Below are 22,102 nucleotides of genomic sequence, written 5' to 3'. Positions count from 1 at the left end.
ACCAGAGGCACAGGTGGTGCCCACCAGCACCCTGCCAGCCGGGCAGGGTGGCCACTGGGGGGGAGAGGGGACCCGCAGCCAGAGCCAAGCCCACCCCCTGCTCCTGGGGCATGAAAAGGCAACGCTGGGTTCAGGCAGCTCTGCCTTTGAACAAACCCCGCGGCTCCAGCCCAAGCGCCAAACCCCAGCCTTGCTTCGAGGAAAAACCCACCGATTCTCGACTCTTACAAAATTCTCCCTTCTTAACGTGTTTATATCAGCCACAAATTGGCTGATTTCCTGTAATATGACAGCAGTCACATTAATATGGCACATTTGGCTGAGACTTTATGCTCTTAAAATCTGGAATTGAAAAGTTCTGGTTCCCACAGCAACCACAGGTAGCAATTATCCTGGTTCTGCAAATTTCCAGAACAGAAGGAGTATTTGCCTTCTGCAGCCCTCTTCTAAATGCACAGCAAAGGACGTGTTTCTGTGCATCAAAATGAATTTGTTTTTCTTTTTCTGTGTTTGTATCTCCCTTTGCACCTCAGAAATCTTTTCTATATCAACATTTTAGGACAGTTTTTTGTACCTGCTACAGAAAATAGATCCTCCTAAACCACATCACGCTTAATTTATTTCCATTTAGCTCTAGTCTTTGCAACAAATACAATTCGTTGCACCTGCTGCATCACGTTTTCTCTCTCTATCACATATAATGAATATCACCACAATAAAATTCATAGTTTGTGACACTCCTTATTAATACCAGCTTCTCACAGGAAAGAAAGATTACTGCAGCCATTATGAATTCATACAGATCTTGCTTTCCCTATTAGAAGACATGCAGCGATGCACACCACTTTCAAAAGAGGAAAAAGCCTTTTCCTGCCTGCTGATGGCACGAGCGCCGAGGAAACATAGGAGCAGAAGTTGGAAAGGAAAAACACGCCACATTGGCGCCTTCCCGCGTGGTGGAACGAGCGGCCATTGGTACTTTCAGCAGATTAATGCACTCGAAACGCCGTGCTCTCAATAAAGCAAGAGAGGAGGAAAAGTGTAGTGTTTCTATCAGGATTTTTAAGAACTTGCACGGCTCCCTGAACTCCCCCCAGTATATTACTGTGATTAACAGATGAGCGGCTTGCTAGGGGTTTAGCGTTTTATTTTTTCTTTAATTAGCCAAGCTCTCCTAATTAGTAGTCCTTTATCTCCAGGACCCCATCTCCTGAATGCAGATCAGTTCTAGGAAATGCTGAGTAGAACCCATGCTGCTACCTGGCCTAGTTTGGAAGATGCTCTTTCATTTGGTGAAGTTCAGTAACGTTGCAATTGCCTGGAAAACACTTACTGTCGCTCCCAACTTAAGATGCAGTTACATGCTCACTCTGCCGCTGCAAATTGCTTTTGGTTCCCTCCCTAGCCATCCTGCATTACTGTCTAAATTACAAAGATTGAAGCCTGCTTTCTAATCTACTCTTGCTTTATGTTTGCTACCAGGACCATCAGTTTGCTGAGGCTTCGTTACCAGCCCCATTAAAGCTGTTTGTATCCGTCCAGGTCAGGCTTGCAGCGTGTCAGCGTTCCCGGTACCAACTTCCATGCCCTGACCCAAGAGTTTGCTTCAGCTCTTCCTCCACGAAGCTCAGCTTGGTGGAAGAGAAGAAATAATTACTGTCTACAGCTCAGCAGCCTGCCTACGTTTAACATGTATTAGTGTTGCAAACTGTCCTGATCGCTTTAGTACATTCATTATGTACTCGGTCCTCTTACAGCCAAGACGCAGCACTTGATTTAAATTTTTGCTGTCAGATCTGATTAAAAATTAAGTTGAACACAGCTGTAGGAAAACTAAATTAACATTCTTTTTGAGTAGTACCATATAATTTCATGCAACAATTAATAAAATTGAGTCATGCAACTACTAATATATGTCTAGCAGAGCCTAGGGTTGGAATCAGGCAGGGACACATCACTGCTTTTGCACTCTAAAGGAGCTCAGGCAAAGGTACAGGCACAAACAAGGGAGCCCACTGTCATTTCAGCACTACAAATTAGAGGAAAATAAGATATTTGAGTTCTACAGAGCTGTGTTTCAAGGAGGCAGCTCTTATCAGGCACTCCCTCCTTGCAAGGTGGGTGGAAATTTCCATGCTCACTTTTACTTTAGGATTTTTGGAGAAAGTCCACAGAGTCAACCGAACAGCAGGTATGTCTGGAGATTCCTTATAGCCCAATGCCAACTGATAGAATCTTGTTCATCCTTCTCCCTGTGCAGCACACACTCCCTCCAACAGACCGCGCATCCCATTGCAGAAGACTTATGTCATCTCGAGGGGATGAGTGCAAAGTAATTTGTTCCCCCTCACCCTGAGCAAACCCACAGTGGCAGAGCCCACACCCTCCAGAAACTGCAAACAACGGGAATTCAACCCAGAACTGTAACCCGGCATGTCTCGCCTGAGTCCTGGCTGCTGCTTGCTCTGCTCCAACACACCGGTGATTCCCGGCTTTTAGCGCTGAGCACTTCAGGGTTATCACGCGGCTCTGCCTGTGAGCACAAGCAATCCAGGTACCTCTGTCTACAGGGTGCTTGGAGCCAGTATGTGAGCTTGGTTGTTTTGGAAAGGAGCAGCGGTCTTTGCCGTTTGATTTTAATACGACAGGGCCCAAGCGTGGGGCTGCCTGTAGCAGAGCATCTGCCACAAAAAACAGCGTCTGAGAAAGCAGAAAATAGGGTGAGCCTTGCCCCAGTCAGGAATCAGAACTGGGCTGCCTGGCACCCTGACAGCTTCTCAGTGACAGAATTGACAGCGTGGGGAAACCAGCCTGATGGAGGGACACCCTTCTGAAAGCTGCGGTACGTGCCCAGAGCTGTTCTGTATGTCGGCCGCACCAAGTATCGATATATATTCTTGCTGGTTAATCCCAAGCAACTATCAGTTACTGAATAATTCACAGTGCAATGTTACGGAGCTGTCTGCAGCCTCCAACTACCTGCGGACCTGTCCAGCAGCCCCTGGAAGGACAACTAGAGCATCTAAACGTGCCATAAGGGCTCGCTTTACTCACCCTGCTCTGCCAATGTTAATAACTCGGTTTATTTGGAACAGTTAAGGGCATTGGGATATGAGATTTGCAGAAACATTTGCCACTTACTGTTAGCAAATATGGCTTGAGGCAAACCCTGTACGAGACACCTGCAAGATGCCACCATGCCCAGCATGCCGGGGCTCACCAGCAGCGCCTGTGTGGGGTCAGCAATGGGAGCAATGAGAGCAGCAGTTTGCAAACCATCCCCACACAGGGCCGGACCCAGGGGAAGCATCCAGAGTTTTTTCTTCTCCATTTGTTTTTTTAGAGGAATGAATTATTCAAACACTAGTGATGAGTTTTCAGCTGTGACTACCACCCTCCCAGTTCCCAAAGGGCAGCATCACACCTCCTCAGCCCTGCCTCACCCCTGCCTCCAGCACAATCTTTAATGTACTGAAGCCTCTCACTGGACCGTGGCAGGATCAGGCTCAGAGCGTTGCTCAGAGGGCAACAGCTTGTCTCCATGGGGTCCTGCCCTTCACCACCAGCGTACCAGCTGTGCCCGTCCTCAGCTCAGCCCTGCGGCAGTGCCTGCCAGATCACCCACCCGTGACCCCCCCCGTGGTCGCTGCCAGAACAAGGGGGACATGCCACGTGCACACCTCAAGACAGCGATGATTTAACAACTCATTCCTTAAGCGATGCTTCAGTCTGCTCCCCTATCTAAGAAATGGCCAAGAGGATCTGTGATCCAGTGGAAGAGAGAGAAGGAACAACACGTTTTCTGCCTAACATGACCTGGCTGCGCCTTGCCCACCCACCCAGGCGTGCACAGATCCGTGCTCAGCAGGTCCCTCCAGCACCAGGACCCTGTGAGCAGACACCAACCCCACACACGTTACAGGTTGGGGCCCGACACACTGCAAGACGAATTGTCCGAGGCCACACCGGGTCTGTGATCGAGCCCGATACGAAGCTCAGTACCCTTAGTCTCAATCTCATAACCATAAAATCATTGCAGCTTTGCAGCGAGTCATAGCTAAAAACATCTGTAAAGAAAAACATCCCCTCTCCCAAGAGGCCCAGCAATTCTGGACAGTTTCTATTTCTTTGCAGCTTTCACACTGAATGGAGACAGCTCATACACTGAGCTTTCAATACAAGGGCCATTTAGGATTGAAAAATTGAGATAGGTTTATATACGAAGTGGGAGCATTTCACAAAAACTCCATCTCTCACTCTCTCTCCAAGAATTATTGTCCTTTATTACACTGCAACAATGGAAGCATTCACTTCCTCGCTAAGGTGAGCACGATCGGTTCTCTTGTCATTTTACAAAATGGAAGAGGAAAATAATGTTGACCTGAAACCTCAGCTACAAGGCCAAGGGTGCCATGAAATGCTGGAACGCCTTTTTCTGCTGATCTCTGTCCGTCCTGGGGCAGAGGAGCACCGGGGAGAGCGCAGCAAATGCACCGTGCGATGGAGGGGCCACCATTAGCTGAACTCACAGGTGCAAGGTTCTGCGTTGGCAGGACGGGAGGATTCATTCAGTGACAGGGACTCTCTCAAACGTGGCAGCAATTTTTGGCCATTAACAGCATTCTGCAAATGTCATTCAAACTGCCCATCATTTCTGTAGGTATTTTTGGCTCTTGTGAGTGCTGAGGTTTATTGTGTAACCTACTCATCCCCTTGACTCTGTGCATCTATTTATATCCACGTCCATGCAGGCAGAGAAAGCTCTGTTTCTACAGGCAGCCAAGAACTAAGAAGCTGCTGGTCAGCAGGCTGCCCATCCCTGCCTGCTGTAAAGTCACAGACTTGCTACAAAGCAGCTTAATTTTAGAAAACCAGAGGCACAGTCTGGGCTAGGCACCCTTGCTTTGATCCAGCTGGATGAGACAGATTTAGAAATGGATTCGGGAGCACTTGATCTCACTCTCCTGTTCCCCTCCTGCAGAGCAGCTCCAAGGGCAGCCGGACAGGTCCTGCCAGCCGGAGAGGGAAGCTGCTGGGAGACTCCAGGTTGTGCCCTGCTGACCCACCCATTTCTGCCAGCCCCCAGGCGAAGGGAGCCTGTTCCTGGCCCCAGCAGCAGCTGCAGCCTTGCTGGGCTGCGTTAGTGGGTCAGGAACACGCTCCGAGGCGCCGAGGCACATTAGCCAAGACCAATATGAGAATTACACCTGACACAGCTGGAGACTTCTGCTACGAGTACCGACGTGTGTCACTGGTTTCTCTACAGCCGTGGAGCCAGATGAGGATTGCTCTGATGGGACCGAGTGTTGTGCACAGCCCTCTCCGCTCCTCGTGCTCCCTGAGCATCCTCACAGCCGCGGCACAGACCTCCGGAGGGGAAACCACTCGGCAGGCAATGACTGGGAGCAGCTGTTCGGTATTCAAGCACCCGTCTCACCCATTAGTGAATGCAATTACTGTACAGGTAGCTTATTATGGGTGCCAGCAATGTCTTCCTGCCTGTACTGAAGGGCGCAGAGAGACACTACAGCACTAACGTACTACAGAGAGAAAGCAGAAAGGAACCAGATTTGAAATCACAACCTAAAGCCTTGGCACAGCTTTTGGCACTGTCGCAGGATCACTTGACAGGAGAATATGCACAGAGAGATGGCAGAAACAGCAAATTTCTTTCCATGCTGCAGCCATAACAGGCCTTTTAGATCTATTTTACATGTAATTGGAGGCATCTATATTAACAAATACACCTGGAGCTTGCTAGCAAACCACTGCTGTGGACCTTCTCTGCAACATGCCTGTTCACAGCACAGTTCTAGAAGTGCCATCACAAGACTGAGCAGCTCAGGCTCATCACTGTGCTCCGCTGCTGGGAGCTGGGAACCCTTTAAGTAGCAGAAACTCAATATCCTGCTGTATTACCCACACAGGTCCGCAGCCAGCTAGCGAAGCTGCATGACTTTCTAAGCGCCTTATTAGATTTTATTAATTCTTCTCTAGAAAAAGTGCTGCCAAAATAGGCGTTGGGCAATTATCTGCAGACATCACTGCCACCAGGAATAAACATCTGCAAAGAGACCTATTGAAAGCGCCCTCCTCCCTTTGAAAATGTTCAGTCATGAGAATTTACAGCAAATGAAAGGAAACTAAGATGGGGGGACCACAGCAATAGGGGCAGAACCAGGGCTCCGCACTGGGAACAAACTGGTATTAGAGTAGGGAGGGTGCTGCATGAAGCCTTCTCCATCAGCAGACCCCCATCTCCAGCCATCACACCCCTGTGCACTGGAGCAGAGTGCCAGGTGAGAATCACAGCGCTTCACCCCTAAACCCATAAAAGCAAACAAATCCCATCTCTTCATCCTCTATATTTGGGGGTTCAACCAGCATCTCTGCAAAACAAGGCTGAGGGCCTGCTGGCCAGTCATCCACTGAAGGAAAATACTTCATCCTGGATGCTTTCTACCTGTCTGCTCAAATTCTGACTCAGCTTTTCCCTTAATGCAGAGACTGAGATATTTTCAGATGAGAAGTAACAGGTTCTGTATCCAGAAGCATGGAAGATAATTTGGCCGGACTGGCTGCTCAAGACCCATCTGTGGCTTGGACCTGGGGCAGCAGCATTCAGGCAGGACTCGGGTCCTTCCCTGCTGCAGTTGCCCAGCCTGCAGCCCCCTGCCTTTCTGAAGGTAGAAATCGCCTCTGATGGCTCCAGCACGCTGTAAGAGGCAGGGATGCCTAGGGTACGTCAGCTGGAGAACATTCTTCCAGGGGCTGCAGCCCTACCCCAGCCAAGCCCAGCAGCAGCCTTGCCTTGCCCAGGAGAGAATTTTTGTTGTGTGAACCCGAGAAGTAGAACGGCTCTGCCTGGCTGTAACAGGCATTATTCATTTCTTGCTTAACACAGGCGCTCAAATTCTTCATCCCTAAAATTAATGCCAGGCTCTTTGAATCTTGCTCAAGGTGTCTTACCCCATCTCCCTTTGCTCCTTGCAATGTCTCTGCCCCAGAATATACCAGCCAAACATTTTTGCCTTAGGACTTTAGTAAGGGGAGTTTTGCCATAGCTTATTATCGCTAAAATTAAATGTCACCTTGGGTTTTCCTCGCTCACTTTAGCACACTCTGCTGCTGTCTTCTAAATCTATAAAAGGAAACTTTATGGCTCTTTTCTCTCTGCTTCTTAAAAACTGCATGCAAAGAAATATCTCCTTTTCCTTCTTCTTTTTTTTTTGGGGGGGGGGGGGTTGGGGGGGTTTTTTGGTTTTTTTAAATATGCAGAAACAGTTTGTGTTGCATGTTCATTGCACAGTGACCTTCTGGGAAAACTGGGAAAACTGCACAACTTTTTATGATTGATGCAAACTAGGTTTTACAGGGGCAAGAAAAGTATTGGAGGAAATGAAGATTCTTTACCAACTTCTCAGACCCCTGGGGTTTTTGCTTCGCTACTTCTAAATGAAGGAAGTGTTAACCTGTAATGCACTCCATCCTGACCTGCTTTCACTGCCTTAACCCTAAAACCAGGTATGTCTGCAGCTGGTGGGGCAGGGGGATCCCAGGGGTACCTGCACAGGTTCGTAAGGATACAGGGATGTTGCTAGACAAGCATTTCAGAAACAAGGAAATTCCTTAACTGTTTTCTGGTGAAAGTTGTCTCATCCCACAAGACTGTTGAATTACCCTGCCTGACATTCCCTTCTCTTTGACTAAGGTAGCGCTGGGGCAAGAAAAGCCACTAAATAACAGCCCTGCTCTTGCTTAAATCCAAGGGACACACCAGGAAGAAAACTAAACAAACACAAACTCCAAAATACCAAAGGAATGCAGAGAATCACAGTATCGATAACCTAATACAAAAGTTACATTTTTTGTTCCACTCACTGCTCTTTCAAACCCAGAGACATGGCTTTGAATGATGTGGACTCTTCCTAGGTACCACCAGGATTTCCCTATCTCTAATCATGTGTCATTTCCACAATCTTACTTAAAAAAAAAAAAAAAAAAAAAAAGGTGCTAAATCAGAATCCTAGCACTCCTGTGGGCAATAGCAGCTGAAATGGATGTATGGAGAGAGAATAAGAGCTCATGTACAGTGACATTTCCCACTCTCTACTCTCTACCCTTCCAGCTTTGCCAGAGATGGAGGAATTTCCTGGTCGACTGGGTTATCAATGTTATCCGCCACCCATGGAGCTCTCCCCCTTCATTTCATCTCTTTCCGTACCTGTTTATACTTGTAGCTCTACAGCATCCAGCAGCAAAGATCTCCACTCTGCAAACCCCTATTTCCCTTCATTTTACGCCAGCTGCCCAGTAACATCTGTGGGTGCCTCTTTGCGGGAGGACTACAAAATCCAAATTCCTGGTGCCAGGGAAGTGTTGCACAGGACATCGCTGCTCCCGCTCTTGCCTTCCCAGAGGTGACACTCATGTCTGTGTGAGTTCAGGGGTTACACCCAGCCCTTATTTACAGGCTCTCCAGAATCTACAGTCAGATTTACTGATTCATTTCAGGGAGGATCCCCAAGCAGCCTTCCCTTCGCCTGGGACCAATCCTGCCTTTAAACCATTCTCAAGTCGATCCTTTCATCCTGAGAGAACACAGCTCCTTTCCCCCAGAATAACCGGGATACTTTTGAAGTTGTTTTGCCAGCATCCAGACTGAGCTGGGTTCGTTTTTAATGACATCCTTATGCTCCCCTTACACAGCTACAAAGATTGTTTTGATACTTCAAGAATATTTGACTCCCTAGTCAAAATAAAGTACTAGAAATTGAATAAAAACTACCCTTGGATACAGAAATCACTTATTAGCATGAACTTGTCCTGTAGGATGCAATCTGGACTGACTTCCCAATTAGCTCTGATATTGGAGTCTGCTGTTGGAGCCAACTGCACAAGACACAAGGCTATTAATTAACCGCTGCCGTTTTCTCCGGCTTTTGTCAGCTCCTAAATTGACTTTTCCTCTACGCAACACGTTGCAGATATAACACGAGAAGGCAGCTGGGGAAAACAGGTAGCACTTCCTTGCCCCGGAGCCGAAAGCACCGCTATAGTCTTGTGTTAGTCACAAAACTGTGCTGGGAATCACCTGCCCACGGGGATCTTGTGCCAAGCTCCATCCTCGTCTTGGTGTTCAGCATCAGGTCTTATCAAGTTATTTGAATACAAAGCCTAAGGAGCTGGTTTCGGGTTGACAAATTTTCCAAAAGATTTCATACGGAGTTACTCCGAGAAAGGTGCACAGAAGCGCAGCGCTCTGATGCTGCAGATTTGGGGTTGTTACCAGCCAGGTGCATAAGTAAACAGGCACCCAAGAGGCGGAGAACACATTCTGACTGTATCTCTGCACTGCTAAGCCAGCCTGTCTCATGCTATTTTTTATTATTATTATTATTATTGCTGAAATGCATATGAATTAGTTCTCTGGGGGCTTTGCGCAACTTTTTTATTTTGCTATGCTGCATTTTCTTTTCCAGAAACCTTATTTTGATGTAAATCTTGTAAACAGGGGACTAGCGCGTTCAAATGCTGAACACAAAAGCTCTTCCAAAGAAGCAGATCAAAAGTCTGCAGTTGACTTAATGAAGGATAGACTGACAATTAGGTTGGGAAAGTCTGCATGGATTGTGGAGAGAAAAAGACAGATTTAAGGGTCTGTTAATTGCCTGGGAGTAAGAAGGAGAGATGCAAAACAGCAAGAAAGAGCGTGGGGGATGAACCCTTCTTCATTTTTATTACTGTAAGTGCCCTCGATGTAAAATGTCCATTGTTAAGGCTTGTGTGAAATGGCTGCACAAACGCTAGGTGCTAAAGCAAACAGAAAATTTAGACCATTAGAGAAATTGTTCAATATTTAAAGTGTTTTCTTTGCAATCAGGTGTACCCGTTTGGATTTCTTTTCAGGTTGTGCGCCATTCCCGAAATGACTGCTAGGGGATAATTACAGTACTTCTCACAAATGAAGTATAGACTATACAAGAAAAGCAGCCAAGCTGTCAATATCATGGCAATAACGCACAGACATTGTCTTGCCGTGACACTGAAAGCATTGATCCTCCCTCTGCTGCCACTAATGACGCAGAAGAAAACGAACCGGGAGGGTGAGGCTGCCCGGAGCAGCCGGCTCATGCTGGGGGAGCCTGGCTTATGTGCACGGGCGAGGTGGCAAGAGGATGCTCTCAGCTGTGGTTTGATCATCCCTGAAAGTTGGTTTTGCTTAGGTTTTGAACTTTGAAGGGATCAGCCATTTCTTTGCAGGGGAAAAAACCCAAACCAACAGCCGCACCTCTCGCTGGTTCTGCCAGGTGCCAGCATTGCACTTGCACACTCACGAGCGGGAGGCAGCTCCCCTCGCCGAGCCCTGCTGCAGGAGCTGCCCGTCATGCCAAGCCCCACGGAGTGGTCAGCAGCGAGTGCAGAAGGTACAGACTCATCAGCCAGGCTACTTTATCATACAAAAGGGAGTAAAAATAAAACAACACTAAACCACAAAAATTGCATAACACCTGAGTGCAAGTAAAGGCCAGCAAATCGTCACTTGAGACCATCCTGCAGAAACCTGTCAACGAATTACCACTGCCCCTAACATGCTGCCAGAAAATGTGCAGTTACTGCAGTTTACAGCTGGAGAAGGTTACTGGTGTGGGATGAGACTCACCAGCACCACCAGCACTTCCCAGGGGCTCCTGAAGTAAGAAAGTTCGCTACGACATTAGTAATAAAAATAAATTCAGTATGGGAGTATAGGAAAACCAAACAGCAAGATCACATCAGTTTTACAGAAAGCGGATACTCCTTTTTGAGGCTGAGTATTAACAATTTGAAACCAATGAGAAGCCTGATGAAACAAATGGGCTTTTAAAGATGCCCAGCATATGCAAATAAGCTTTGGTAATGTTTGCATGGAAGGCACATTCGTATTAAATGTGAGTAAATAAAAAATTTCAGCTAAAACCAAGCAAGAATGATGAAGGTGGACTGCCCTTGGCCAGCAGCTCTGCTTCGGGGCCTGGGGGCAGGTTGGCACAGGCAGCAGGACTGAGCACCGGCATCATTTGCCACGTACACGGTTCTGCCCCGCTGCTCCCCTCCCAGCTGCCAAAAGCTGGGCCACACCAGAAGGCCATGCCCGCAGCAGCACAATGCAGCGAAAAAAAACAATCCCCAAAGATCCAAAGTTTTATCTGGAAGCAAAGTCTGGAGCCAAGAGGAGCATTCTGCATGTTAAGCTCCATGACCTCATCTCTGGATAAAGAGAAGCAAAATAGTTAACATTGGAAAGGAAAAAGGATCCTGCTTTTGCTTTTATCTAATCTTAGCTGGACACAGTGGATTATGCAGAAAACCAAGGAAAGCAGCATAAGCAAGATCCTTTGGTACTTGAAATTATCCACATTATCTTAAAAATAAATCATGCCTATTGCCCCTTTGAAGTTCTGTCACTATTTTTAATCGCAGAGCTGGGGCTCAGCTTTTTTAGGTGAATTAATCAGTAATTTATGCTAATAGATTTCTGTGCTAATGCTGTATGCGTATCTCCGTATCTGTCTAGATGCCAGTACCATGATAACCACAGGAATATCAGCACATTTACTGTCAGCCCCTGCGCCGGCGAGCGGAGCACTGGTGCTGCATCACGGCTGAGCGGGGCCATGACACACCAGCAGCACGTACCCATCCTTCACCCACACGTGCTGGCTCATGTTCACCATGTTCTTCCCAGAGCCAAAAAACCATCGTATAAAGTGCTTGGAAAACCTGGAGATTTTTCATCCTGACAGGTCTGCAGGACCGTGCCCCACGCCAGCCGAGGGACTGTTCCTCACTGAGCTGAGTCTGCTCTCGGGCTGCGTGAGTGCTCTCCATCACGCTTACTGCCCTCTGTAACACCAGCACTGCTTCTTTCTTATTGACATATAAAAGAGCTCCCTATAAAACGTATTAGAGTTATGGTGCTGAAAGGAGAACGTTTCAGCAAAAACCTCTGCGCAAAATAAAGCCATTTGAAAGAGCGAGCCACCGTGCTGCACACACACAGCGTCGGCGCTCCCAGGGGGCAAAATGCACCCCCACGCCAGACCATGCAATTAAAAGACACAACTTAAAATCTGTGCTTTTTGTCTTCTCTAAAAGAAAGGCCATCTGAGGCCAAGGTACCTGTTCTCAGTCTCGGTAGCATTCAGACACCTGCACAGGCAGGTAATAGCACATGGTGGGTCAGGGTATGTCCCATCCAGGTGACAACAATCACTCGGAGTCATTCCTTAAGATGAAATAGAGTTTCTTCCAATCACCCACAGATGCTGTGCTATGAACATTACTTTTGGGGTAAATCCCACTGGCATACCCTCCTCTCTACAGAGTGTGGCGGAGATGCTGAAGAACGAGTTTTCTGTTATCGACCATATCTCCTCCAGCTTCCAGGCAGCCATAAAAGCTGCCAGGAGCAGAGTGCATCAAAGAGCTGCACTCAGTGTCCGTATTGAGGACCGTGACCAGCAAAGTCACTTTGCTCCCAGCTTTACTGCAGATTTCTCTCCTTCTCTGTTCCAGTGGCCCTGGTTTCCCAGTCACCTCCACTTACTGGGAGGAGAAAATAATTCCAGCACCTTTGCTGGTGTTGGGAGGTCTGCATCATCCCTTTACCTGAATCACTATCTCACCCAAATCAAATCCATCCGAACCCAATAGCTATGCATATAGAAATATTTAACTGTAACATCTGTGACGGGCAACGCCAATGAAGTGACATTCACGAAAAATCCACAAAAATGTTATTTATGTATTTTTAAAAGGACAAATGAGCAGGCTTCAAGCCCAAATCACATGCATCATCATTTGTATTAGTCAAGCACAGAAGTACATGCTTGACCTTAAAGCCTGTAAATGAGTAGCTCTTTACATTTGATATTGGCACGTAGGGACCAAAAGCTGATTTGGTTTTGTTTGCAGAGATCGTGATAGGTGAACTTCATCTGGTAACGGCTCTCGTACATCCCTCCCTCCCCAAAAGGCGCAGAGCCTGTGCCAGCAGACACCAGCCATCTGCTGACACCAGGCAAAGGGCAGCTGCAGTAAGAGCTGCTCCGTTGTCCTCAGCGGGCTCCTTGGGTCAGAAGTTAAATCAAACCCACAAGAACCTCTCTCTATTTTTCCTTCCTTGGCTTATGATAAGACTAACACATTGAATTTTAGTTTATTTTTGAAATATCTACAAAAGCAACACCTCCAGGTATTTTTCCACTTTCATTGTCACTTGAATGTCACTGGCAGCAAATGACGATTTTCCCCCGCTCATAATGGCCCTGGCACGAGGCCGTGGCTTATTCAAGGATCATTTCACCAGAGGCATAACATGCTAATCTGTTTAGCTCAAATTATTTACCCATACGATACATGTAAATCTGACCAACTTGCAGCAGCTTCAGGCCTTGACTTGTTTGTAAGTAACTTTAATCCCGTGATTATTTTGCAGCTTTGAATCTTTACTGTTAACAGAAGGATCTGAATAACAAACCCCTACAAACCAGAGCTTTAAGAGAAGCCTGCTCCTCTGAGCGCTCAGCTGCAGCACACCTGGTATTTTGAGAAATCAGAAATATGTAGACATTATTCTAGATTTGCCTTATTACTTGGTACTTGATACCCACAGCCAGACCTCCTCCCCGAGGACCAGCCCTGGACATGGCTCCAGGTGACGGCCATCCTGGCCCCTATGTAAAATCTTTGATAACCAGCAGGATGGCAGGTGTAATTGGCACCCCTTATGTAGGGCCACATTGCCCTGCAGGTGATGCCAGGAAACAACAAATAAAAAAGATCTGGTTTCACATCGTGTTTCTATTGGCAGCAGATAAGTATTTTACAAGGAAAGACATAAACACTTCCAAAGGTAGCCTAAAATAGCTGCCTCTTCTTCCGCATCTTCGGAGCTGAGGTTTGTTTGGTTTAGCTTACCCCAAACTGTTGCTGTGCACTTCTCTGCAGCATTATTGAGCATTTGCAGGAGGCTAAAAAAGGAGGAGCAGGGAAGAACTCGCGTCCTGCGCTAAGCAGACGCTGCCAAGCCCCAGCCCGGGTGCAGCAGCACGTGCAGGCAGAGCAGGGGCAGGGCTGGCATCCCTGGGACCCGCAGCTCACGCTGCCACAGCCTCACCAGGTTTGGAGAAGAAACATCAGCTAAAACCTACTAAATCAGCAGAGCCTCCCCGTGAACCAAAGGCGGCTTTGAAGAGTCTCTGCAAAGCCCCGTGTCTTTACTCTCCCTTGCTAACCTCCGCTTGAGCCATTTCTCTTGCAAAGAGATTATACAAATGACTGGCCAGATCAATTTGGGAAAATTACTATTCATTTCTGTAGAGTTCTCTCTTATTTTCTCAAAGAAATAATTTCAGTACAGATAAAAGTGAGGAATCACTTCCACGGTCTGGGGAATCAGCACCCCGTGACAAGCACATCCGCGGGTACCTGGAGCAGCCCCACCGCAGAGCGCAGCAGGCAGCAAGCCTTGCCTCGTCCCACCTGCCTTCTCCTAACAGCAGGCACTAAAAATTTACAGTGAACCAGTTTAATGTAGAATAATGCGAAATGAATCCCTCAGAATACCTCACCTGTGAAGGGTGATTACATCTCTTTCATGTAAGGAGGACTTTAAATAATATTAGGTCTTACAGGCTTCGCCTCTGGTTTTGAGGAGGAAGAATAGATGTGTAACCTTCATGGATGAGGGACTGTATATTTATTATCTAGCAATGGAGAGATGGAAGAGCAAATAGATCTGTTTAGAAGCAAGCATGGAAAATGAATCACACAAGTGGAAGCAGTAACATCATTATTTGGCACTGGGGAGGGAAAGCCAAGTGCACAGGGGAAACCCCCTGGCTCAAACGCTTCTCATGAACCTGTGTAAAGTCTGAGTCTTTGCAGGAGCATCCCCCCTCTGCCCCCCCACAGGGGGCCAGAGCAAGGACCACAGGTCACAAAGCCCCACCACATCTACGTTTCGAGACAGTGCTGAAGCGACACAGAAAAGTCACCTCGCAGCGTTATTCACCCACACGGGGCGTTGGGAACAAGGCCCTGCCGACAGCACATCGCAGCCCTCAGCGCCCTGCGGCTCCAGGCACCTCCATTTCAGTCCCACCGGTTCAGGCATCTTGTGAGTTTGCTGTAAAACAGGCCGGCCTTTTCAGACACAGCGCTATCCGTTACCCTGCCAGGCTGCAGAGCTTTAGGACGCTGGTAAAGCCAAGCCTAAACACCCGTCTCATCAAACTTGTCATCCCCTTGTAGAGACAGGGCATCCCCACTTTTTCCAGGACTTGAAAGCAAACCTGAGAGCTTGTTGTCTTGCTAAGGAGCTGATCCTGAAGCTGTGCAGTGACAGCCCTAGCACCCCAAGCACCCCCAGCTCTGGGAAGGGTGTTGGGATCCAGATGGGCTGCAGTCCAAGCCCTGCGGAGCCCCAGATGCTGCTCTGCTCCCGCAGAGCCACAGCAACACGGCAGCACAAGTCAGCCTCTTCCTCTTCCCAGCCTCTTCCCAGCCTCCCTGCAGGCACTGCTGGTCCCCAACAGCAACTAATGGCAGGTTACTGGGGATTTCGTCAGGCGGCTGGGGAAGGAGCTGCCCCCACATAACTCTCCCCTTCGTGTGAAACCAGCAAAGAACACGGAGATGCTGGCAGAGACGGAGCGTGCCGGCGCAGGGGGCATGGGGCCAGGGAGCTGCACGCCGCAGCCTTCCCTCGGGCTCTAGGGAAGGTGTCCCGTTTGCAGGCTGGGATGACTAACCAACCCCCTTGAAGCCAACACCTACGGAAACACTGTTCTGCTTAAAACAAGGGTATTTTCCCATAAAAGCCTAACAGTCGTCTAGGAACGAGACATCTGAGCTAGGCAGCGCTCTGCTTGCAAATACGGGCCTGGTATGTCACAAATAAAAGGTTTAATGGTAATAACTTCACCACAGAGGAAGGACAGCGAGGAGGAACTGGCAATAATCTCAGTGTTTGGGCAGAGGATCAGAAATGAATTGGGAAGGTGGTGGTAGCACACCCTGCATACCTGCCAAAAAATCAGTAGCCTCTGACCTGTAAGATTCATATCGGACTCTGAATTTATCCTATTTTTTTCCCCCTCTCTAAAGAAACTGTGGAATAGCCAGTTTCAATGGAGCTTGTGCCCTTTGGCGTAAACTTTCCCCAAGTTTTACTTCAGCTCCCAGCAACCTCCTATAGTAACAGGGAATTGGAAGAGAAAGAAAATGCATTAATAAATCCTAAATTAAAATCAAATATCGAATTCTACTGGAATTTGCTCAAAAGGAAAGAGAATCAATTGCAGCCTGTTCTCAGTTCTTTAAGGCAGCCTTATATTGTTTCTAACGAAACAAGAATCAATAAGAAATGCCTCTTAAGGTTCATTTTATGAAACTCAATACCAGCTATGCAATTTGGTTGACAATTATGAATGATCTGTTATGTCATCCAGCCCTTTTTCTGCTACCCAGCTTGCCAAAGCCTGCAATCATGTATTATTGCTCGCAGGTACATCTTTAAATATTGGTTTGCTTTCCACTTTTCTACAATGATCATTCAGAAATAAACTGAATTTGCTGATCAATTCCATTGACTTGAAAGCAACAGTTATTAATGCCTCCAGTTTGTTGCTGGCTTCTAAACTTTTCTGATCCATTAGTTATGAGCCCCCATTGACTGAAAACACACATCCTCACAGCATCATTTTTCCAAGGAAAAAACAAAGAGCTTTTTGCAGTCACTTTTCCCCAGGAGGCACAGTGTGGTTTTTAAAACCAGCACGAGATGATAACGTAATTTCACCACAATAACTTCCTTTGTGAGTAAAAGTGACAAAGCTATTTTTGAAGCGCTTCATATTAAAGAGAACCTCATTTTATTTCCAAATCGTGCATTCTTCTTCATTTCCCGCTTGTGTTTTCCTATATCTATCCACCCCAATCTGTAGGTGCTGGGATCCACAGGTACACAAACATGGGGATCTCTCAGCTGTTCTCTGCAAGGCTTCCAGAAAGGCAACCGGTTCGCTTGCCCCGGTGAGGCTGGCGCTGGCCGAGCGGCACAGCGTGCTGTGGGAAGGCAAGCCAGGCTTTGCCAGGCTCTGCTTTGGGCCACGTCCCCCAGCCCCCGGGCGGCAGCCTGGGGAGAGAGGGCTGGCAGCAAGCCCCTTCTGCAGGGAGCCCGGCCGCCCTGCAGCCAGCCCAGCCACTGCAGCAGCCGCTCTGCCCTTGTCCCTGCCAGCAGCTCCATGCTTCCTACTGAGATTTTATTCTGGAAATGCATCGTGATCATTTCAAATACAGATACAGCTTTCTTAAAAAAAAAAATTAGATTAGTTCCCCCACCCCCCCCACCCCCCCCCCAATACCAACATCCTCCATCCCCCAATCCATCTCAGACAACCCTTCCAGATCAATAGGAAGGCTAGAATATATTAATTTTGGAACAACACGTAACCAAACGCTACATGTTGCCAGGGAGAATCCTCAGTGAGTTCAGTCCTGGTTCTGGTCAGACAGATTTGTATCAGATGAGGAGGGCAAGAGAGGAAACCTCCTCCTCCTTGTTCAGAGGAGAGCATGAATTAGATGCAGATCACTGTTAAAGATGCCCCCATTACACAACACTGATTTTTTTTTTTCCCCTCCTTACAGGAAAATTACATTCAAGTGGAAATGTACATATTTAGAAAGGCACTGTTAATCAGTGCAGAGCTGCTGGAGAGACTCACCCAGTCCCTGCTCTGAAGTAGGTCGTAGCAACTGCCACAGCATCCCCTCAGACCTGTTTACAATCCAACAGACCTGAGGGGAAAAGATGCCCCATGGAAATATATCTCATTTGTGAATCACACGGGCTGGGTTCAATTCCGCAAATCATTTAAACATGTTCTTAACTTAAAGCTAATGAATTGGAGTCAAAAGATACTTGAAGATCTAACCTGAAGGGCTCAGCACCTTGCAAGGTCAAATTTGTCCTTAAGGATTGTCAAATTTTGACTTTAAGGTCAAAGCTCCTAGGGATGTTCACAGACCTTATGCCAACACGCCACACAGGCGGGACACGCACCCCCACAACCCATTCCAACAAAGTTTACCATGGAGATTTTTAAAAAAACATTAGTTTTTACTAATAAAAAAAAAACCAAACCAATTTTTAATTCTCCAGGTTACAAACTTTGCCATTTTCAGTGCAATTTCCAAATGCTGAGAGTGGTTATTATGTCTCATTTGGTGAGGAAGAAATGAAATCACTTCATAACTCCCCGACAGTTAGATGCCCTAGATATATCTAACCCTGCCAGGGAAATCTTATGCTTAGAGCACATCTAACATCAGCTGCTTTTCCTTCCAATTAGCTACTCCTAAAAACATCCTATTGATCCCAGCAGAGGATCATTCATTCTCCCCCGAAGGCTGCGCTGCGACCTTGCCAACGTTATGGGGGAGCACACGGCGTGCGCCCAGCACTGAGGGGAAGGCAAACCTGCACCCAGACCTCGGTGCCCCAGCACTGCGTTGTCTCCACAGCACCACACCAAAAGCCATGGGTGATGGTGCCCTTATTCCTGCTGATGTGCTGTCCTGGTTTCAGCTGGGGTAGAGTTAATTTTCTTCTTAGCAGTTAGTACAGCGCTGTGTTTTGGCTCTGATGTGAGACCAATGGTGATGGCACACTGATGGTTTTTGTTGTTGCTGGGTGATGTTTAGGCTAAATCAAGGACTTTTTGGTTCCTTGGGCCCTGCCAGCCAGAGGGCTGGGGGGGCACGGGAAATTGGGGGGGGACACAGCCAGGACAGGTGACCCAAGCCAGCCAAAGGGCTGTTCCGTACCATATGACATCATGGTGAGTATATAAACTGGGGGAAGGAGGAGGAAGGGGGGGACATTTGGCATTATGGCGTTTGTCTTCCCAAGTAACTGTCACACGTGATGGAGCCCTGCTGCCCTGAGGATGGCCCGACACCTGCCCATGGGGAGTGGGGAATTAATTCCTTGCTTGGCTTGGCTTGTGTGCATGGCTTCTGCTTTACCTGTTAAATTGTTCTTATCTCAACCCTCGCGTTTTACATTCCTCTCCGATCCTCCTTCCCATGCCCCTGGCTGGGGGGAGTGAGCGAGCGGCTGCGTGGGGTTGGGTTGCCGGCCAGGGTTAAACCACGACACGTGTGCCACAGCACGAGGAGGGATGAGCCACCCACGAGGCTGGGTTTCCTCAGAGCACAGAGAGACACAAGGATTTGGAAAATAGGAGGTGGTGGTGGTTTGAACTGCTGCCCGATTGAGGGGAAATGAAACTCTGTGGTCTGTAATTTCAAATAATTGGCGAAGAGTGCAGAGGCTGTGCCTTGCCCTTCTTGCTTTACCAGGTGGAAAAAAGAAAAATTCTTGATGTGGCTAAGGGCTGAAGCCCTGAGCCCCCGAGGCTGGCTGCAGGCACACCTCGCACTGCGAGAGAGTCAACAAGAAACACAGCATAAACAAGGAGATTGCTTCACATTACAGGAAGCATGAAAGATGCCTCACTTAAGCATTGAATCATGACTCTGAAGAGAGGGAGAGCAGGGGTGCTGCATTACAAGGCGTCCTGCCAGCGGTCCGGGGACAGCCCCGGCACCTGAACCCAGCCAGCCCTTGCTCAGGAGCCAGCCTGGGCACACAGCCTGCGGGCCCATCGTCCCGGGCTCTGCCACTGGCCTGCCCAGCACCTCCTTCAAAGGCAGAGATGAACCGGTTAGGAAAGCAAGGCAGCCCTTCTTGGGAAAGGAGAAAGGAGAGCGTTAGTAATTTTCCTTTTTAATGGTTTGTGATCTGGAGCATGTGATGTGTGCGTTCAGTGGTGGACTGGAGGAGGAGGAATGAGAGAGAGAAATTCCCCGAGGCCATTTCTGCTTATTCTCCTTCTTGCTTTTGGAGCATCCTTGGGGATTGCCCTTCTCACAGAGGAGTAGGGTTTGGAGGAGAAAGAGGGTGACACATTCTCAAGGAGGTTATTTACAAGTGTTCTTTTCTAGAGATCAATGTGTTGAGCCTGGTGAAGAATGATTTCAATTTTGCCTTTAAAACTTGGATCAAACAATGCTGACAATGCAAGCTTCCCTGCCATCCAGAGATTAAACTTGTTCTGCTGTTTTTAATGGGGGCTTGAGTGCATTGCTTGCCAGTGGGCTCTCGGCACCACGCTCTTTGTCTTTTAGCAGGTCCCGAGAACACACTGCAGAAACAACCAGTTTGTGCCTGCATATTGCTCAGGATGCTTCCAATGCATCAGTGCTGTGCTGGACCTGGGAGTGCCCCGCAGGACAGAACAGAAAAAGCATTCCGAAAACTGGGTGCAAAGACAAGATAAAATTATGGTCGTGGAACAAACTGCATTTAATTCTGGATTACTGCAGGCTCTTGCTATGACCTTGAAAAATTCAGTGATTGAGGGCATGATGGCAGTGTGAGGACACAAGTGTCCTGTGCAGTGCTTGAGTTTATAAGAGGTCTATATTCAAACATCCAAAGCAATTTATAGCAAGAGGTACCCTTGGCATAGAGCATCTCCTGGGAGATGGCTGTCTAGCTGAGGTTGATCACCCTTGACTTCACCTAGAGCTGTTTGCTCCCTGAGCCAGCAATTAATGCCACTGCCTCCCCACCCCTAAGACTCGGTTGCTAGAAGCATACACCCAATAAAAGCAATAGGCTGCTGCTGAGGTGAATGACATCTCTTATCTAGCAGTAGCTGCACCTGCTTCCATAAGGTTCATTTTCCCAGCCGTGTGATGGAGAGTAATGCAACAAACTGGTGAAACAACCCAAGGATCTGATGTTTCAGTAATCACAGAACCCACTTCTGCTGGGTATTTGCTGCCATATATAAATTCCTCGCCCAGGAAGGACCAGATCAAAATTCCAGCCTGTTCTATTGAGCACCTTCCAGCTGTGCAGCTGTAGCATGTGAACACAAGCCAGGCTCACCAAAGCCTTTTCTTTCAGAAAAGTAAATGTGCTCCTGCTGTTATCCTGCACATGATGGACAGATCATAAGCCCCTGCGAGGATCATATTGTGATATTTTCTTTTCACTACGAAAGCGATACAAGGGGTGGGTTATGCTTTGATGCAAGTTAAGGAGCATCTACAGACACTTCACTGAAGGCAGATGAGAACCTCCAGTCTTAGCAGCAGCACAGCAGCAGCTTTCTCTCCAAGGAATACTTCCCAAAGGCTTTGACAGCTTATTACTTTCAGCTAACTAGTAAATTGCAGTAAATAGGACAAGGTGCGTTTGTGCTCTTCTGGAAAAAGCCAAAATCCTAAAATATATACTTTACTGGTTGCAATAATGGGTGAGCCTTTCCCAACAAACTCTGGGAACGTTTGCTTCCCAACTGGTCCCCACTGCAGACCACAGTTGATTTGACATTGCACCATGCTTTTGCCTAGAGAGGGGAAAGTCCCTTCACCCCTGTTTTGAAAGCCCAGCACTAAAAGGCAGCCTGTGCCATAGAAGAGTCCTAAGTCTTAGCTAACAAGCTAAAATTATAAAGCAAAATTACATATCCATCATCTTATTCCCTTGTGCGTGGCCCTAAGCTCTTCCGACAGTGCCCAGGCTGCTCAAGCACCGGTCTGTGACTGTGCTGTAGTGGTGCTGCTCATTGCTGCAACACAAATAACGAGCGAGCACATACAAGCAAAGCTCCAAGATTTTCCCCTTAATCCTAGATGCCTTCAGCATTTCTCTCCTTCACCCAGAAGGTCTCAGCCCAAACTCGGTACCTACTCGGCGGGGTGCTCCCCTCGCTGCTCTGCCTCCAGCTGGAAGGACCAAAGGGGAGCGGGTGCGGAGGGGGTCCCGGGGGTCACCTCGTCCACCCCCAGCCAAGGCTTGCGCTCATTCCCGAGTCCCTTTTCATTGCCTTCAGGGAGGTAGTGGCTGTGCTGCGCTCTCTTTGCTTGCTCTTCATTCAGCCTCTGAATTGTAAAGCGTTATTAAACCTGTCCTTAGCCACTTCGGAGTGGCAGACAAGGCTGCCACGCTTCACCAGCAGTTGATTTATTAGTCAGT

This window comes from Falco biarmicus, chromosome 3 (genome assembly GCF_023638135.1).
Source record: "Falco biarmicus isolate bFalBia1 chromosome 3, bFalBia1.pri, whole genome shotgun sequence".
In the NCBI taxonomy this organism is placed as follows: domain Eukaryota; kingdom Metazoa; phylum Chordata; class Aves; order Falconiformes; family Falconidae; genus Falco; species Falco biarmicus.
The sequence above is the reverse complement of the archived record's forward strand: the minus strand, read 5'-3'. Positions refer to the sequence as shown.